At 37.8% G+C, this 13,577-nt stretch overlaps 1 long non-coding RNA gene across 4 annotated transcripts in view; it reads left to right on the top strand.

Annotated features, from left to right (window-relative positions):
- The window catches only part of LOC111772388 (uncharacterized), a 139,583-nt gene that overhangs the window by 18,217 nt on the left and 107,789 nt on the right, over positions 1 to 13,577 (top strand). For all 4 annotated transcript variants that reach the window (XR_011420915.1, XR_011420914.1, XR_011420913.1 and 1 more), the window contains exons 2-4: positions 71 to 2,295; positions 2,721 to 2,973; positions 7,793 to 7,895. This is a non-coding gene — a long non-coding RNA (uncharacterized lncRNA). The remainder of the gene's footprint in view (positions 1 to 70; positions 2,296 to 2,720; positions 2,974 to 7,792; positions 7,896 to 13,577) is intronic.

Genomic DNA, 13,577 nt, shown 5'->3' with positions numbered 1-13,577 from the left:
ATTTATATCTCACTTGATTCTTCCATTTTTCTCTGACAGTGGTAGATAAAGAATCATTTCCATTTTGTAGAAAACAAGAAGAAAACAGAGTTGAGCGTCATGTGGAGAGGACAGCGTTGAGCAGCTGGGGAGCACTGGGCGCGGGCGGAGCGGCGCGGCAGGTGCGGCGCTGGCCCCTCGGCGGCCGCGCGCTTGTCGGTCCCACGGTCCCACGGCCTCAGGGCGCGCACGCCTCAGAGCATCCGCAGCTGCGGACCTGGTTTCCCACAAGTGACCGGGGCGGAAGGTTAAAGACAGTTCAAAACAGGGTCACAGAAGTGTCCATTAGACCTAGAAAAGGTCTTAAAGATCATCTTCTAGGGTAGTCTGCCGCGTTTATTTTACAAATGGGGCCATAAACTCCAGAGCAGGGAAATACCTGGCGTAAAGCTGCATAATTTTAGTGAGGTTAGTTCTCTCCCTCGATGGGGCTGAGACTGTGGAAGAGGGCAAACGCCTTGCGTGAAGCGTGCGCTGCTCTGTCTTTATCTGTCCACGGTTCACTCGAGGAGATCTTTTAGTGGCTATGGTTTTGTGTCCGTGTGAGCTGCAAGAGAACAGTGAGCTATTGTGTTCTGATCTCGCAGGCACTAGACAAAGGCAGCGTGGTAATGGACGCATGTGCTAGCGAGTCCATTTTGATGGTTGGATCGTAATTTATGCATCTTACGTAATCCCTAATGCTTGGGCAACGATTTATCCATCAGGTGACCAGGAAATCCTGCTGGTCTCTGTCCTTTAGGTGTGTGGTTTGACTTTCTCTAATGATTTTTCAGAAGATCTGACTGTGATAATTGGAGCCCAGGAGTTGAAGGGAGTTGTCACAATTGCGTCTGTGTATGGAGCATTTTGATACGGGCGGTTTAACATCAGGCAGCCGGCAGGTGCAGGGACTCCTGCATCCATATTAAGAGGAAGAGCAAGCTCTTTCTCTCCTCAAATCTTCACTACCTGGAATTAGAATAGTTCGTTGGTTGAGGGTGGTGGGGGAAGAGATACCACAGTTAAAGGAGCTGCAGAATGGAAAGAAGGTACTAATTATCTCACTGTTCAGTAGTTTTTGTTTAGTGCTTTTACATATTGTGAAATTTTCTTTTATAAAGTTCCACTCAGTACAGACTTAGGAATTTCACATAGTGTTCCAAGGTTTGATAAGAAAGTAACAAAATATAAGGTAGTGTTACATACTGCAGTCTTTCTACTTAAGATAAATGGGATTTTTAATTACATTTTTTGGGGGATAGACTTAAGCAAGCTAAAATGAAGTTTCAAAGTGGGAACTAATTTGCTAAGGTATCAGTGCTTTGAATGAAGTACAGCAAAGTCAGATATGTTTAGCTGGATCTAGAAAATCAGAAAAGATAGCCGTAGATGAGGATGTGCACACGGATATTTAAGTTGTAGTGCCTGTAGGGTTTGGAAGAATGCTGGTCTGTATTATGCTGATTCCCATCTCCTCTCTGAGGTTGGCCCCAGGCTTCCTCGTGAGCGGGAGCAGTGACCTCTGCTTCCCCAAGGCCTTGTCTGGAGTGTTAATGTCATCTTGCACCAGGCCATGTGCAAACACAGAGCTAATTTGGATTTAAAATGTGTAGAGAGAGAAAGTCCAGATGATTTTCGTGGGTTTCATTAGTAACTAGAAGGAGAGGTTGGGGTAGAAGGCAGGAGGGTGGAAAGAATGGAGGTTCAGGCCTTTGAAGGCTGTGAGCAATGGAGGAGCCTGGAGATCCCGGGCCGCTGCTACCTCCTGCCGCCTTTGATTGTGGGCCCACAGAAATGGGAGCTGCCAGCCCTGGGGGCGGGGGTTGGGGGGGAGGTGTGTGAATCAGACAAACGCTGGTGAATTATCATTTTGCATATGCAGAGTACCAGAGTGAGCTCTCACTACTGTGACCTTCGTAAATTTGAATCAAGGAAAATAATTTAAATTAGGATAAGATGGGGATGATAAGGTTTATCTTTACCTAGCTCACTGTTTAGTTGTAAATGATGTAAGTTAATGGAGTTTCAATATCGCAGGAGGTTGACGTGCATACAGTTGATAGATTTTTAAGTCATTGAGGTTGATTTATTGAAGCCAGCCCTATGTTCTTGGATGTAATCAAATCCTAATTCTTTAGAACTATGCCATTTCCCGTTTATGTTCAGATGGTGTTTCTGGCCGGTGGTTCCTTCCCGCAGGCGAGCTTCTTCACAGCACCGCGTGTTTCCCTTGGGGCCCTCAGGGACTCTGTAGACAGAATGGGAAGAGATCAGGTACTATCCTGCACTTTGGCATCCAGGCTTAAAGAAAACCCCCCACAAATATCCTTGCCCTCTCCTCATGCTATTGAAAACATTTTAGTGAATAAAGAGTTAATTTATTAAAAACCTTTTGAGAAATTTGCTTAGTGTGTTCTTGAGAGAATTCATTTCAAAAACCATGTCACTCATTTTTGTACCTTTTATTTCATCACATCTGCTTAACTGAAGTCCATAAATTCTTGCCTTATCGTGCATATCAAAATTCTGTAGTCAGATTGCTTATTGAAAGTAGTGAGTAGAATACATATGTGATTACACAAACAAATATGCATAGCTTTTTTGCTTTAATTGTGGTCTTTTGAAAGCTGCGGTTTTAGAGCTACCTCATGAGCAGTCAGTTCTGTAGATTTCTTTTTAATCTTTTTTTTTTCTTTTAGGAAGATTAGCCCTGAGCTAACATCTGCCACCCATCCTTCTCTTTTTGCTGAGGAACACTGGCCCTGAGCTAACATCCGTGCCTATCTTCCTCTGCTCTATATGTGGGGCACCTGCCACAGCATGGCTTGACAAGTGGTGCCATGTCCACACCTGGGATCCGAACTGCTGAACCCGGAGCTGCTGAAGTGGAACGTGGGAACTTAACTGCTGTGCCACCGGGCCGACCCCAGTTGTATAGATTTGTATAATAATGTGAGTTATGTCACTGGCAAGCCAGTATATTTTCCATCCTAATTTTTCAAGTATGTGTCTATTAGAGGTGAAATACATGGAAAGCTTATGAAACAGAATGTGCCCATTTAAAAAGATACTGCATTAAGTTGTATTTGTAGCAGGTTATAATTTATGTATGTTTTAGTTCAGGTTATTGATAAACTGTGATTTTGTTCATTCAGTTTATTCTAGAAGGTCACAAGAGGATTTTAGCTTTTAAAATAAGAATTCATAGGGCTGGCCCCATGGCATAGTGGTTAAAGTTCGGCGAGCTCCCCTTCAGTGGCCTGGGTTCACGGGCTGAGATCCCAGGCGGGGACCGACTCCACTAATCAGCCAAGCTGTGATGGTGACCCACATACAACGTAGAGGACGACTGGCACAGATGCTAGCTCAGGGTGAAAAGCAAAAAAAAGAGGGACCAAGCAAAAAAAGTCTTCCTCAGGGGAAAAAAAACGAATTTATAAACTCTGTATGATACTTGACTACCCTTTAGGAAGATATGAGGAACAATTTAGGAGAAAATGAAACCTAAGAAGGAAAATATTTTTGACAGTTTAAAGTACCTGAAAGAAGTCTGTTTTAAGGCTTCCAGGTTTAAGGCTAGCAACGATATCTCCTTTTCTTTAAGTCTTAAGCACATAGGAAGGGAAGTAAACAGATGGAGAAATTTTGTCGTCCATAATATAGCTTCCTGGTGCATTTCACCGGCAGAAGCAAGGTCACTGCCTGTATTCTCCTTTCAAGGGAGTCTGTATTTCAAGGTTTTCTGGCCTCTGCTTTGGAGAAGGCAAGACTCACAATGTGGGAAATTACCTAGACGCTAGACAGCTACATGTGACAAATGGTTGCAATAGAATTCATATTAATTTTATTAACCACTTTTTAAATATTTTTCCATATAAGAAGAGCATGTAATATGAATTTTTTCTTAGCTAGTGTGAGAATATTTACCTTCTTCTTTTTATCATAATAGATTCTCAACAAATTTTGAATGAATAATAATACTTAAAATTTATTGAGTGCTCCTTGTGGAATGGGCTGTTCCAAGTGAATACGTTAAGTAATCGATAGAAACTGAGCCAAAAGACTTGACTTAGAAGGTTGTGCACATTTGATTTAGATAAGACGACAGAACTACTTAGAAGGGGAAGGGTCATGATGTGTTGGGGTCTTCGGTTCTGAGCTGTAAGTGGGTAGGTGCTCCAGATTTTAAGAGATTTGGAAGAGAATGCTTAGAATGACCACTTTTGAGTAATTATGAGGAATGGGAGGGGAGAGAGGTAGGATATTATAGGCCCACTTAAAAATTCACTTATAGTGCTAGCAGTTAATACAGTGACTGGAAAATAATAAATGCTCAACAAACTTTTGTTTTTTAAAAAAACAACTTTTGAAAATTGTGGTAAAATGTACATAACATAAAATTAACCATTTAAGTAGTTTTAAGTGTATAATTCAGTGGCATTAAGTGCATTTACTTTGTTGTGCAACCAGCAGCACTCCAGAACTTTCTCATCATCTCAGTCTGAAGCACTGCACCCATTAGCAGCTCCTCGGTACTTCCTCCTCCAGCCCCTGGCAACCACCATTTCACTTTCGGTTTCTATAAATTTGGCAGTTCTAGATACCTCATGTAAGTGGTATCGTATGGTATTTGTCCTTGGGTATCTGGTTTATTTCACTTACCATAATGTTTTCAAGGTTCATCCGTGTTGTAGCATGTGCCAGAATTTCATTCCTTTTTTAACACTGAATTTGTTTATGTTTGTTTGTCAGTGGACCTTTGAGTTGTTTCCATCTTACAGCTATTGTGAATAATAGTATTGCTGTGAACACTGGTGCACAAATTTCTGTTTGAGTCTCTGTTTTCGTTTCTTTTGGGTATATACCTAGAAGTGGAATTGCTAGGTCATCAGGTCATTCTACATTTAGGTGTCTGAGGAGCCATCATACTGTTTTCCACAGTTACATTCCCACCAGCGATGCACAAGGGTTCCAATTTCTCCACATCCTTGCCAACACTCACTCTGTTCTGTATTTTTTTAATAATAGCCATGCTACAGGATATGAAGTGGTATCTTATTGTGGTTCTGATTGTATTTTCCTAATGATGAGTGATATTGGACATCTTCTGATATGCTTATTGGCCATTAGTATATATTCTTTGGAGAAATATCTATTCAGGTCCTTTGCCCATTAAAAATTTTTTATTGATGAGTTTTGTGAATTCTGTATATATTCTGGATATTAATCGCTTATTTGATATGATCTGTAAATATTTCTCCCATTCCACAGGTTGTCTTTTCATTCTCTTGATAGTATCTTTTGATGCACAAAAATTTTCACCTTTGATGAGGTCCAGTTTATCTACTTTTTCTATTCGTTGTTGCCAATCCAGTGTCATGAGTCTTTTCACCTATAGAGTTTTATAGTTTTAGTTGTTATATAAAGGTCTTTGATCCATTTTGAGCTAATTTTTGTATATAGCATAAGGTAAGGGGCTAACTTTATTCTTTTGGGTGTGGATATCTGGTTTTCCCAGGACCGTTTTTTGAATGAATACACTTTAAGTGTTTTTATTGAACTATAAAATGCACAAAAAAGTATGTGTATCATAAGAATACAGCTCCATAGATTTTTATAAAGTTGAACACATTATGAACACCAGCACCCAGATCAAGAAATAACCTTACCGGGACCCTGGAAGCCCCCGGCTTGCCCTCCTGGTCACTCCCCCAGTGCCCCACCTCACTGATGATGATTGCTTTCCATAGGTTAGTTTTGCCGGTTATTGAGTTTATATCTGTCAAATCAGACTATGTATTATTTCATGTCTGGATTCTTTTGCTTAGCATATTGTCTGTGAGATTTATCCATGTTATTCTATATAGCGGTAGTTTTTTAAAAATTATGTAATATTCTATTGTATGAATATACTACAATTTATTTGTTCTCCTATATATGGGCATTTTGATTATTTCCCATTGGAGATATCAGGAATAGTGCTGCTGTGGACGTTCTTGTACTTGTCCTTGGGTGAATATCTTCATTTTCTTTGGATGTATATACCTAGGCGTAGAATTGCTAGGTCCCAGGAAATGTCTACGTTCAGTCTTAGTTGTTACTTGCAGCTGGTTTTCTAAGGTGGTGATACTAATTTGCGTGCCTGCTGGTGGGAGGTGAGAGTTCTAGTTGCTGCACGTCTTGTCTAGCATTGCTGTTCCTTTCTTGTTCATTTTAACCATTTTGGTGGCTGTATAGTGGTAGCACTCTGATTTTAATTTGAATTTCCCTGACACTACTGAGGTTAAGCATCTTTTCAAATGTTTACTGGCCACTTGCGCATCTTCTTTTGTGAAACGCTCATTCAGTGTATTAGGCCATTTTTCTGCTGATTGTCTGCCATCATCTCACTGATTTGTGGGAATTCTTGAGATTTTCTCAATGAGGCCTCAGTTTGACATGTGTAGTGCAGATATCTTCTCCTGTTCTTTGGATTGCCTTCGTAATGGGGCCTTTTAATGAACACGTGTTCTTAATTTTAATGAAATCGAGTGTATGTCCTTTTTTCCTTTACGGTTGGTACCTTTTTGTGAGCTTTTAAAAAATCTTTACCTAGGGGCCAGCCCCGTGGCTGAGTGGTTAATTCTGAGCGCTCGGCCTCGGCAGCCCAGGGTTCCGCTGATTGGGATCCTGGGTGTGGACATGGCACTGCTGGTCAGGCCATACGGAGGCGGCATCCCACATGGCACAACTAGAAGGACCCACAACTAAAAATCTACAACTATGTACTGGGGGGCTTTGGGGAGAAAAAGGAAAAGTAAAATCTTTAAAAAAAAAAATCTTTACCTAAAGTCATGAGGGTATTTGCCAGTTTTTTTTTTTCTCTAAAATCTTAATTATTTTAAGATCTACAATACTTTGGAGTTCCTTTTGGTGTATAGGTCTGGTAGAGAGCAAGATTCTTTTTTATACCATGTAGATATCTGGTGATCGAGACCATGGTTTTCCTGTTGCACACTCTATTGCAGTACCTTACTTCAAATTATGTCCCCTTTGTCATAAATCATGTCTGTTTCTGAATTCTCTTATCTGTTCTGGGGTGCCTGTTTATCTTGCTGTTGGTGTTGGCTGTCATATTGTCCCCTGTAGCTTTATAATGTCTTGATATCTGATAGTGCAAACCATCTAGATTTGTTCTTATTCTGAGCCCTTTGCATTTCCATATAAATGTTAGAATCAGTTTATCAATTTTGTAAAAAGAAACCATACACGTTAGGATTTTTATTAGATTGTATTGAATCCATAGATCACTTTGGGAAGAATTGTCATCTTTGAAATAATTGAACTTTCCAAACCATGTATGTGGTATATTTTTTCATTTAATTGCATGCTTTAAAATTTTTCTCAATAATGTTTTATGGTTTTCAGCGTAGGGGTCTCATTCATCTTTTGTCAGATTTGGTATTAAATCTTTAATATTAATTAATGCCACTGTAAATGACTTTTTAAAATTTTATTTAAGAATTTTTATTACTAATTTATAGAAATAAAATTATTTTTTACATTGACCTGTGCGCAGCAATCTTGGTAAATTCACTTCTTTCTAGTAGTTAATTGCTTCTCTTGGATTTTTTGTGTTCAGAAGTATATTGCCTGGAAATAATGAGAGCTTCTTTCTGTTCAGCCCTTATGCTTTTTATTTTGTTTTCTTGCATCATCGCACTGGTTAGGACATCTAGTATAACCTTGATAGAAATGATAGTGGGCATCTTTGTCTTCTTTGCCATCTCAGGAGAAAAGCTTTCAGTAATTCACCGTCAAGTATGCTGTTTGCTCAAGACTCATTGGAGATGACCTCTATCAGAATTAGACAGGTCCCTTCGATTCCTAGTTTGGTAAGTTTTCCTTTTTAAATCACGGATTGGTGTTGAATGATGTCAGTTGCTTTTTTTTTTCTTTCTGTTGAAATCATATGATTTCCTCTCCCTTTTAAAAAGGACTTTTGCATTCATGTTCATGAAAGATTGGTCTGTAATTTTCGTTTCTTATAATGTCTTTGTCAAGTTTTGATGCTATTGTTATCTTGATCTCGGAAAATAGATTGAGAAGGTTAATTCTTTTCTTTTCCCTGGCAGAGTTTAATGTGAGCTTTCTGTTGTTTCCCCCTTAAATGTTTGGAAGAATTCACCAGTGAGACTGTCTGGGCTTGGAGTTTCCTTTGAAGGAAGGTTTCAATAAGGGATTCATTTTCTTTCATAGACAAAGTAGGATTCAGATTTTTAATTTTTTCTTGATTTAGCTGAATATGTTTTGTTCTTAAGAAATTTGTACTTTTCATTTAAATCATCAAATTTATTAGTGAAAAGTTATTTGTGAGATGTTTTTATTTTCTTGTTAACATCCGTAAGATCTATAGCCATTTTCTCCTTATCCCCACTTGATATTGTCAATTTGTATTTTCTAATTTTTTTCTCTTTATCAGTCTTGCTGCGAGTTTATCAATCTTATTAATCTTTTCAAAGATCAAACTTTTGCCTTTGTTGAATTTCTGTATTGTACATTTGATTTCTATTTCACTGATTTTGTTCTTTTTAAAAATTTTCCTTCCTTCTGCTTTCTTTGGATTTGATTTTCTATTCTTTTTCTAGCTTCTTCATAACTCACTTGAGGCTATAATTTCATTGTAAACTCCTGTTATAGGTGCATCTCACAAATTCTCAGAGGTCGTATCTTAATTATCATTCAGTTAGACATATTTTCAAATTTCTGATGTGATTTATTCTTTATTCAGTGGATTATCTGAAGTGTATTGTTCAATTTCCGGGCAGTCGAAGATCCTCTAGTTAAATATTTCTTATTGATTTATTGCTTAATTCCCTTGTGTTCAGAGAATATATTCTGAATGGTTATGATTACTTGAAGTTTGCTTTATGACTCAGCATGTGGTCAGCTGTGGTGAATGTTCCGTGTGCATTTACAATGAAGTTGTCTGTTGTCTTTGTTGGTGCAGTGTTCTATATGTCGTCAAATTTGTTAATTGTGTTCAGATCTTCTGTAGCCCTAATGATTTGATTCTTTGGGGAGGATTGGGGTTTCTGATTGTTCTATAACTGTCGAGTGTGGTGTAGTTAAGGCTCCAACATGGTTTTGAATTTGTCTGTTTCTTCTTTTAGTTCTCAATTTTTGCTTTACATATTTTGAAGCTCTGTTATTGAGTACGCACCAATTTACAGTTATTTCTTGCTAATGGATTGATGCCTTTATAATTATGAATGTCCTTTTTTTAATCTCTGGTAATACTTCTTGCCTTAAAGTCTACTTTGTCTTATATTAGTATAGCTTCATCAGTTTTTTTTGAGGAAGATTAGCCCTGAGCTGCCAATTGTCCTTTTTTTTTTTTTTGCTGAGGAAGACTGGTCCTGAGCTAGCATCCATGCCCATCTTCCTCTGCTTTCTGTGTGGGATGCCTACCACAGCATGGCTTGTCAAAGAGTGCCATGTCTGCACCCGGGATCTGAACCAGCAGACCCCAGGCTGCTGAAGCGGAAGGTGTGCACTTAACTGCTGCACCACCGGGCCGGCCCCAGTTTTTCTTTTTTTTCATAAGTGTTTGCACGGTATGTCTTTTTATGTTAAAACAACTTTTTTTAAAAAAACTATTTTTTGGCCTTGTATTTAAAGTGTTTCTTTTGTATGCAGCATATAAATGGGTTCAGTGTTTAGGTTTCTAAAATGCACTCTGATAACCTTAGTTTTCAACTGGAGTATTTGGCCCATTTTCATGTAATGTAATTAATGACCGGCATTCATATCTATCACCTACTATTTGTATTCTATTTTACACACTCTTTTGACCTGACACTTATCTCTACTTTTATTAGCAAACTTTTAGTGGTTACCTTAGGGATTACAAATCTGTATCCTTACTTTATTACAGTGTAAAACAATTTATTACTTAGTTCACTTTCCTTCCTCTTTCTTAGAAAACGTTAATTCCACTTGCCCCTCCCACCTTTTATGTTACTGTTGATATACATGTTAATTCTAGACATGTATAAGACTCAGAAGACCTTAATGTTATTATTAATCAGTATTCATTTATATTTACCCACATTTTTACCTTTACCTTTATTTTTCATGTCTGTGTTCTGTTAGGGATCGTTTTTCTTCAACCTGAAGAATTCTCTTCCTCCTTTTCCTCCTCTCCTTCTCCTCCCAATTCTTTTAGTATGGTTCTGCTGTCAGTGTAGTCTCTCATTGTTTATGGGTCCAAAAACATCTTTGTTTTGTCTTTGCTTTTGAAGAATATTTCCACTTGTATAGAATTTTTGGTTGACACTTACTTTCTTCTAGCATTTTTTGTATGTTTGGTGAGGAAGATTGTTGCTGAGCTAACATCTGTGCCAATCTTCCTCTGTTTTATGTGGGACGCCACCACAGCTTGACTTGACAAGCAGTGCTAGGTCTGCACCCAGGATTCGAACCATGGAACATGGGGCTGGCTCCTCTTTTAGCATTTTAATGTTGTCATTCCATTGTCTTCTGGCTTTCATTGTTCTTGTTGGAAGTCAGCTTTCTGTCTTATTGTGGCTCTTTGCCAGTAATTTCTCTCCCTTTCCCTTGGCTACTTTTAAGATTTTTCTCTTTCTCTTTATTATATTAGCGCTCTTATTATGATGTGCCTAGATGTGGATTGATTAATATTCATCTTATTTAGAGCTCAGAGAGCTTGTTTTATTTAAATAAACTTTTTACCAAATTTCAGCATATATACATAAAAGTGCATACAATGTAAGTGTTCAGTTTAATGAGTTTTCACAAAGTAAACACAGCTGTGTATCTAGCAATGCTATTAAGAAACAGAAACACACCTCAGAAGCTCTTTCTTATATCTCCTTCTAGACATTATCTTCCAAAAGTAACAACTATGTTGACTTCCAGCGCTGTAGGTTAGTTTGCCTATTCTTGGTTGTTTGGTCTGTGTTCCTGTTTCTGTCTCTATTCGATCAACATGTGTGTGGGATTCACCCACATCAACGCGCATATTTACAGTTGGGTCATTCTCATTGCTGCATGCTGCTTTTTCATTCTATTGGATGACTGTACCATAATTTATCCATTCTACTTTTGATGAACATTTTGTTATTAGAAATGTACTATGAAAATTCTCATATATGTCCTCTATTTAATATTTGTGTGCATTTCTGTTCTAGGAATGTTGTTGTTAGCTATTAGGATATGCATCTGTTCAGCTTTAGTAAATATTCACAGAGCTTTGAGAATCTGTAGTTTGATGTCTTTGATCAGTTTGGGGAAATTTTTGACAATTTTCTCTTCAAACATTGTTTTTTACTATTTCTCTCACTCTTTTTCTTTTTGGGACCCCATTTACATTTTGCATCTTTTCATTGTGTACTGCATATCTTTTATGCCCTTTTTCTGTGTTTCCCATCCTTCCTCTCTGTTGCTTCAGTTTGGATATTTTATTTTCTTAGTCTTGTCATCCCGATTACTGCAGCATCAGTCTGCTGTTAAACCCATCTCTCAGAGGGCTTCTTATATTGTGTTGTTCAGGTTTTGAATTTCCATTTGGTTCTTTTTATATATGCTAAGTATCTGATGCTATTCTCATTTTGATTTTCACATCCTCTCCTTAATTTTCTTGACTGTATTTATCATAGTTATTTTAAAATCCTTGGCTATTAGCTCCAATCTCTGTATCACCTATGGGTCTATTGTGGTTTTTGGCCAAGTTATCTTCTCTCTTATCAAGCATAATAATTTTTGATTGAATGCCAGATATTGTGTGTGAAAAGTTTTAGAGGCTCTAAATGTTCCAAGTTGATATTATGTTCCTCTGGAGAAGATTTACTGTTTCCTTTGCGAGGCAGAAAAACTTGGAGATTGGTCTCCTTAATATAGCTGTGTTGAAGTTGGGTTATAGATTCTGTAGATCTCAATCTGTCTCCAGTTGGTTCCTGTTCCTTAGGTCTACCCCTCCAGGTGTTTACTGAGAGTCTGTTGTGTTCACCTCTTCTCCTTGTTGAGTCTTTCATTCTGGTCGTTGCCTTCACAGTTCTGTGAGACTTTAGAAAACTCTACGTTGCTTACAGATACTTATCACTTGGCTTTTTCCCTTTTCACCTTACTACATTCCAGGATGAAGTGAGTCATGTGGTTGAGAGCCTTTGACTCTCCAATTTTGACCCTGTAGCCTCACAAGGTCACATAAGCTCCATCATGGACCTTCACGTGTGCAAATATAACCAGGAAAGTGTTGATGCAGATTAACAACTCACCTCTCTGTTTTTCGTTTCTTTTTGTGATCTTAACCTTTCTAGTTCTCATTACTTTCATATGTCTCTGATGCTTTTATCAGGTTAGTATTTTATTTAGCTTTTCTTGATGTTATTCAAGGAAGTATTGGTCTGCCATAAACTATTTCCTTCCACTTGGATGTCCTCAATAAATGTTTATTTGCAAAGTTGAACGGCTTTTAGAAGTACAGGGTGTTGCAGGTGTGACCTATGACTGTAATTCAACCCTTTAACTACTAAATTTGATTTAATAAGTGAATGCAAAGTATTAGGAATTAAAGAATGGCTACATATGCCCTTTGGAGGAATAACTCAAATTTGATAGAGGATCTTTAAGGTATTTCATTAGAGTAAAGAAACATGCATTATTTTTAGTTTTTTAGCTTCTATTGATTTTAAAGCAGTCACAAAACTCTTAATATTCATATAATTAGTGTGCTGTGAGAGCATCTTATTTTTTTCTCCAAGACAGCAGTTTATTTCTGAGAGCCTGGATACCTTAGAAAGACAGATTTTGGAGAGACAAAGGTAAAACCTTAATGGTTCAGGAGAAGTATTAGGGAATGCTTTTTTAGTGTTGTTGGGATTATATTTTCCTTTCAGTGATTTTGGCCATATACAAAGGGGACATTTCAGAAATAAATGAAATGATCTTATTTAACCCCAAGCATAGATTTGGCAGAGCAAAGATACAAAGATATGTGTCAATAGAGAGTTAAAATTATATGAGCAATTTTGTAAGGACATCAGTTCATGTCTTTTTGGAAATCACAAATAAATCTCCTTATCCAAGAACAAAGCATACTTCCCACAAACTAGAAGGTAGATTTGCTGTATATGACCTATCCACAGGAACCACTGCATTTCATCCATCATAAGATGCTATTGATTGTAAGCTGCTCTGTTAAGGGCCAGTAGTAAGAAAACGCAGTGCCAATTAAACAATTATATGATACTTTCTTATCACTAAGAATTTATATTGTATTGAAAGAACTGTGCTGTACGTACTTAAGCATATGTTTTTATTATTTATTACTCTTAGACATTTTAAAAAAGGAAAATAGCTTAGTCAGTTGGATTGGGCTTTTCTAAAACTTGATCACCTTCAGGGTCCAACTCTCCTGAGTGGCTTTTGGCTCAGTGATGAGTTGTCTGTGTTTTCACATGGTTTCAGCCTTTGTGCCCTCAGGAGGGTTGATGTTGAATCATGTCTTAAAAAGAGTGTTTCAGTATTGTCTCCAGGATCTTCCTCCAAGCTGT

This window comes from Equus caballus, chromosome 8 (genome assembly GCF_041296265.1).
Source record: "Equus caballus isolate H_3958 breed thoroughbred chromosome 8, TB-T2T, whole genome shotgun sequence".
Taxonomy (NCBI): Eukaryota; Metazoa; Chordata; class Mammalia; order Perissodactyla; family Equidae; genus Equus; species Equus caballus.
This window is presented reverse-complemented; position numbering and strand designations above follow the sequence as displayed.